Source organism: Pongo pygmaeus, chromosome 19, assembly GCF_028885625.2.
Source record: "Pongo pygmaeus isolate AG05252 chromosome 19, NHGRI_mPonPyg2-v2.0_pri, whole genome shotgun sequence".
Taxonomy (NCBI): Eukaryota; Metazoa; Chordata; class Mammalia; order Primates; family Hominidae; genus Pongo; species Pongo pygmaeus.
In genome coordinates this window covers 72,260,183-72,267,123 of record NC_072392.2, presented here as the reverse complement: position 1 = coordinate 72,267,123, position 6,941 = coordinate 72,260,183, and positions in this window count along the sequence as shown.

The following is a 6,941-nucleotide window of genomic DNA, read 5'->3' as shown; positions in this document are numbered from 1 at the left end:
ATGAGTGAGAGTGTGTGTGTGGGTGGGTGGGTGTGTGTGTGTAGGGCAAAAGATATCCCCCAAGACCCTACAGATGAGGAGTTAGTGGATCAAAGGAAAGGGGAACTGGGCAGGCCCAGAGGTCAAGTGGCTGACCCCAGTTCCCTGGGGAGCCAATGGCAAAGCTGATGAGAGCCTAAGTCTCTGCCTCCCAGCATAGTGCATTTCCCGCTGCTTTCCTACAGAATCATTCATTCCTGTGTTTCTTCCTTGAACAAACATTTATTGAGCACCTCCTATGTACCAGGCACAAGTCTACGTAGGGGCCATAGATTATTTCAGCACAGCATAATGTGCTCTCTGCTGTGGGAGCACTGGGTACTGTGGGAGCATTGGGTACTGTGGGAACCTGAAAGAGGGGTTAGTCCCGTAACCTGGGGACGTCAGCTGAGGCTTCCTGGAGGAGGTGAGGCTTGAGTAGAATCTAGAAGCATGGTTAGCAGACAAATGGGGGAAGTGGTCAAGGCAGAGAAAGCAGGGGACATGCATGACATATTCTTGGCACCTCACCACCAAAGTGTGCTCTCAAGGTGGTGGCCAGAGAGGAATTGGCAGGAGCAGGTCACAGTGGGCCTTGAGTCATGTTAAGGAGTTTGGGCTTTGTCCTGAAGCTCGTGTGCAGAAATGGAAGGGTTGTAAGCAATTAGCAAGATTGCTTTGTTTGCAGTTTGGCGCATAGATTGGAAGGCCTAGCTTGGAAACAGCTGTGATAATCCAGGTGAGAAAGGAGAGTTTGCCTTATGCCACAGCAGTGGGACTGGAAGGGAGGCAAAGAGGCCAGAGACATCTACCAGTTAGATGGCCGGGCTTGGTGGCTCGTGCCTGTAATCCCAGCACTTTGGGAGGCTGAGGTGGCAGGAATGCTTGAGCCCAGGAGTTTGAGACTAGTTTATGCAACATAGTGAGACCCACCTTTTCACAAAAAATTTTAAAAATTAGCTGGGTGTGTAGTCCCAGCTACTCGGGAGGCTGTGATAGGGAGGCTGAGGTGGGGAGGATCTCTTGAGCCCAGGAAGTCAAGGCTGCAGTGAGCTATGATCAAACCACTGCACTCCAACCTGGATGACAGAGCCAGACTGTCTCAATAAATAAATTAAATTAATAAATAAATGTTAGCATCTTGGGCTCTTGGAGAGCAAGTGGAGGCGGCTGATAAGAGAAAGGGAGGTGAGGCCGGGCGCGGTGGCTCACGCCTGTAATCCCAGCACTTTGGGAGGCTGAGGTGGGTGGATCACGAGGTCAGGAGTTCGAGACCAGCCTGGCCAACATGGTGAAACCCCGTCTCTACTAAAAATACAAAAATTAGCCAGGCGTGGTGGCGGTGCCTATAATTCCAGCTACTCAGGAGGTGAGGCAGGAGAATTGCTTGAACCTGGTAGGCAGAGGTTGTGGTGAGCTGAGGTCATACCACTTCACTCCAGCCTGGGTAACAGAGGGAGACTCCATCTAAAAAAAAAGAAAAAAAAAAAAAGAGAGAGAGAGAAAGAGAGGTGGCCAGGTGCCGTGGCTCATGTCTGTAATCCCAGGACTTTGGGAGGCTGAGGCGGGCGGATCACCTGAGGTCAGGAGTTCAAGACCAGTCTGGCCAACATGGCAAAACCCTGCCTCTACTAAAAATACAAAAATTAGCCGGGTGCAGTGGCACACGCCTCCAGCTATTCTGGAGGCCAAGCAGGAGAATCGCTTGAACCCAGGAGGCAGAGGCTGTGGTGAGCTGAGATCACACCACTGCACTCCAGCCTGGGTAACAGAGCAAGACTCTGTCTCAAAAAAAAAGAGAGAAAGGGAGTGACTGCTGATGGTGGTCTTCTCAGCAAAAGCAGGTAAAAAAACCCAAAGAAGTTAGGAGCAGAAGTGATCAGTCCATCTTTGGTCAAAGTGGGTTTGAGGTGCCTGTGGGACATTCAAGAAGAGAAGCAGAGGCTGGGCGTGCTGGCTCATGCCTGTAATCCCAGCACTTTGGGAGGACCAGGTGGGCAGATCAATTGAGGTCAGGAATTCGAGACCAGACTGGGCAACATGGTGAAACCTCATTTCTACTGAAACTACAAAAATTACCTGCGTGTGGTGGTGGGCGCCTGTAATCCCAGCTACTCAAGAGGCTGAGGCAGGAGAATTGCTTGAACTCGGGAGGCGGAAGTTGCAGTGAACTGAGAACGTGCCACTGCACTCCAACCTGGGTGACAGAGTGAGACTCTATCTCAAAAAAAAAAAAAAAGAGAGAGAAGAGGAAAGGACAGCTGGGTACATGGTCTGGAGCTCCACAGAGAGGTCTGGAGTGGAGTCTGATGTTTTGAATCAAGGTTAGGTATTATTAACTCCAGTTTTCAAAGTTCAGAGAGGTTAAACTATTTGACCACAGTTATACAGCCATGGGGCAAGGATTTGAACTCAGATATATAGATGTCAAGTTCTGTGGTGCCTTTGACCCCCAAGTTCAGTGCTAATTCCCTTGCCCCAGGATGCATCAGCTTCTGCAAGGGTGGGGGCTGGGGGTTTGAGAAGGAGGAAGCAGGTGTCTGAGTGTGTTTGTGCCCCATGTGCCTTCTGCCTGAAATTGCATTTGCAGGCTGGACGCGGTGGCTCATACCTGTAATTCCACCACTTTGGGAGGTCAAGGTGGGTGGATCACTTGAGGTCAGGAGTTCACGACCAGCCTGGCCAACATGGTGAAACCCCATCTCTACTAAAAATACAAAAATTAGCTGGGTGTGGTGGTGGGCGCCTGTAATACCAGCTACTTGGCAGGCTGAGGCAGGAGAATCGCTTGAACCCAGGAGGGGGAGGTTGCAGTGAGCTGAGATGGAGGCACTACACTACAGCCTGGGTGATGGAGGGAGACTCTGTCTAAAAAAAAAAAAAATTGCATTTGCCTGGAACTTGCAGGAAAGGCATTTCTAGCTGGCTTGAAGATAATGAGAGATGGGGGCAGATTCTTGTTTCTTGGTAATCAGAAGGTCTCAATTAACTCTGGCTACACCATCAACAAGTTAGTGGTTGTCCGTGTGTGAGGATTTCGACAACCATGAAGTCAGCTGAGACCCGGCAGGAACCAAGGGACTGGGGGATCCTACTACCTGGGACCCTTTGTTTTCTTCCCTGACTAGCTGCTCCTGTTTTTGCAGTGGATTCTGTCCCAGAATGAGCTGATGTGGGAGAGGCCCAGGTCCTACGTGTGGCTTAAGATTTCCACTGTTCTACACTAAAAAGAACTAGGCTGAGGCCACCATGGTCCAGGGACAAGGGGCTGTCCCAGTTCAGTATCTTAGAGAAAAATTTTGTCTTAGCTCCAATAATCTTTTTGTGCCCGGAGTTGGTTCCTGCTGGTGGGGTTAGTGGTCTCGCTGACTTCAAGAATGGAGCCGCGGACCTTCACGGTGAATGTTACAGCTCTTAAAGATGGCACGGTCCCAAAGATTGAGCAGCAGCAATATTTATTGTAAAGAGCAAAAGAATGCAATAGAACTAAAGCTTCCACAGCGTGAAACGGGACCGGAGCACATTGCCGCTGCTGGCTGGTGGCCAGCTTTTATTCCCTTATTGGCCCCGCCCATGTTCCGGTTCTGTCCTATCAGAGTGTGCTTTTTTCTTTTTCTTTTTTTTTTTTTCTTTTCTTTCTTTTCTTTTCTTTTCTTTTTTTTTTTTTTTTTTGAGATGGAGTCCCACTCTGTTGCCCAGGCTGGAGTGCAATGGCGCGATCTCAGCTCACTGCAACCTCCGCCTCCCGGGTTCAAGCAATTCTCCTGCCTCAGCCTCCTGAGTAGCTGGGATTACAGGTGGGCACTACCACGCCCGGTTAATTTTTGCATTTTTAGTAGAGATGGGGTTTCACCATGTTGGTCAGGCTGGTCTCGAACTCCTGACCTCGTGATCCGCCCATCTTGGCCTCCCAAAGTGCTGGGATTACAGGCCTGAGCCACCGCACCCTGCCAGAGTGCGCTTTTTTTCAATCCTCCCTGTGATTGGCTACTTTTAGTATCCTGCTGATTGGTGCGTTTTACAGAGTGCTGATTGGTGCATTTGCCAGAGCACTGGTGCATTTTACAAAGCACTGATTGGTGCATTTTACAATCCTCTTGCTAGCTACAGAGCACTGATTGGTGTGTTTTTACAGAGCGCTGATTGGTGCATTTTACAATCCTCTTGCTAGCTACAGAGCGCTGATTGGTGCATTTTACAATCCTCTTGTAAGACAGAAAAGTTCTCCAAGTCCCCACTCGACCCAGAAAGTCCAGCTAGGTTCACCTCTCATTTTCTTCAGAGAAGGGTGCCTTGCTTTCCTTCTAAATCAGGCTTTCCTACTGTCTCTCAGAGGGGTGTGTGTGTGTATCTGTCTCTCCCTCTAGACCACAAGCTCCATAAAGACCCAGACTGGGAAGGGGAGCAGGGGCTCGTACCTGTAATCCCAGCACTTTGGGAGGCTGAGACGGGAGATTGCTTGAGTCCAGGAGTTGGAGACCAATGGCGAAGCCCATCTCTACAAAAAAAAAAAAAAAAAAAAAAAATATATATATATATATATATATATATATATTAGCTGGGAGTGGTGGCTTTCACCTCTACTCCCAGCTACTCAGGAAGCTGAGGTGGGAGGATCACTTGAGCCTGGGAGATTGAGGCTGCAGTAAGCCGCGATCCTGCCACTGGACTCCAGCCTGGGTGACAGAGCAAGGTTCTGTCTCAAAAAAACAAAACAAAACAAAAACATAAAGACCTGGACTGGGTCTGTTTTGTCTACTTCATATAATTCCTGGCTCATATTTGTCAAATGAATGCATGAATGAATGAATGAATGCTTCTTAAGATCCAGGTCCTGGGCCTCAAAGTGGAGGCAGATCTTCTAGTCTGTTTTTCTATTTTCTTTTCTTTTTTTTTCTTCTTTTCTCTTTTAATTATTATTATTATTTTTTTATCAGGCAGCTTCCAGAGCCAGAGTATGCTCAGAGAGATGCCCTCTCCTTGTCTGTTTACTGAATGTGTTTCCAGCTTGCAGAGTGTTACTTTCAATTCTGCAAAGAGGAGGTGGGGAGGGCAGCATGCACTAAGATGTTCCTCCCCCCATCCCCCTACCCCCAGGAAACAGATGGTAAAATGCTTAAGACACTGCTGCTTCCCTCAGCACCCTCGGTGCCCCACCCCCTAGCCCCAGACTTGGCTCCTTCTCTCCTAAGGCTGAAATGCAATCAGCCCAGATGGGCTCTGGCAGTCAACTCTATCCTTCTAACTCTGGGCACCAAGCTGGGTGGGATGAAAGTCTGTATTTAGTGAGCTATTTTCCTTCTTCTTCCCTCAAACTTCCCAGCCTTCCTCAATCCTCTTAAACTTGTGTTCACATTCCTTTTTTAATACTCCAAGTGCCATTTCTCAGGCTGTAGCTTAACTCATTCTACATCAGTCTGACAGCAACACATTCCTCCTGTGTGCAGGGTTCTGGACCAGGCAGGGAGGGGTTGGGCGGGGGCGGGGGTGGGTCATACGCTGGTTAACAAGATATGAATCCCACCCTCGGACTCACAGTTGATGGGAGGAAACAGACTTGCCCGTCTATAATCCCAGTGTAGGGAGAAGCCCCATGTGGCTGGAGAACCAAGCCAGGGCTGGGGAAGCAGGTGGCTTTTATGGCAGGAGAGCTAATGGGTCTCAGGCATTCTCCTTTCTGAGAAGGTGAAAGGCACTCAAGGAGGAAATGCAGAAGCAAAGGCACCATCAGAAAGAGCTGAGCATGTGTAGGCAGGAACCAGTAGATGCAGAGCCTCGGAGATAAACCTGTGAAGGCAGGTGGGGGCTGTTTGTGGAGGCTCTTGAATGTCAAGTGGAGACTGATCTGAATCCAGTGAGCAATAGGGAGCCATTGAAGATCTATGAGCTGGGGGAGTTACAGACCCTGAGCTGTGCTTTAGGAAGGTTAATAGGGCCATGGAGAGGATGCCCTGGGAAAGGAGAGGTAGAAGCAGGGAGACCAGCTAGAAAGTTGTTACCTTAATGGAGGGTCGTTACCTTAGTGGAGGCTGCAGGAAGGCAGTGCAGTGGGGTGGAAGGGGCTGGCTCCCTGGTGTGTTGACTGGATCTCCTGCTAACCATTCCTGCAGCCTGAGGGCACGTTGCCTTTTGGACTTCTCCTTTCGTTATCTGTTTTTTGTTTTTTTTTTCCCCCCCAGCTTAAGCAAAGAAAGAAATTCACAAGCAACAGCAGGAAACTCCGCCTTCCATTCCCTCCTCAGGCCTGGCCTCCTGGTTCTCTGTCGGCCCATGTATTCCTCTGCCAGGTATCTGGGGCCTCTCTGCAGGGTCTCCAGCTGGAGGATCTCTCTTCATGCTCCATCCTTGTCTTCAGGCGCCCACTTTTGGGGATCAGGAAGCTGTGCCTGGGCAGTAGGTTTGTCCGTGAATTGTAGGAGCACTGATTTATCCTAGAAGTTGCCAAGCATCAAGGGGAGACCCTGCCCTTCCCCAGGGGAATGCACTTTGAGTGGACCCACAAGACCCACGCTAGTGAACCGACTGCAGATCTGTGGAGGGTTGGAATATTCTCCCAGCTCAGAGAAGTTCGGTGAGCCCTGTCTGTACTACACAGCTGGTAGGTACAGAAAGTGGGTCGCCTGGGGTTTTGCTTCAGTCTAGTGCCCTAGACATGGCACTCAGAGGAGGGAGAGCTGGGATCCGGTTCCGCGCGCAGGGCTGAGTCTCCCCTGATTTGCGGTGGTGGAGCAGTCCACCCGGAGAACTCTGGAGTTTTCGCAGGGCGAGGGGGAGAGCTGGAGCCTGGAACCCCCATATTCCTTGCACCTCTCGGGCCCGGGACAGGCAGCCCTTAGTCACTGGTGTGTTCATAGCGCCCGCGAAGGGCCAGCGTCCCAGAGGGTTCCCAGGTCAGGTTGGTGACGCGTGGGGCTTCCCTAACT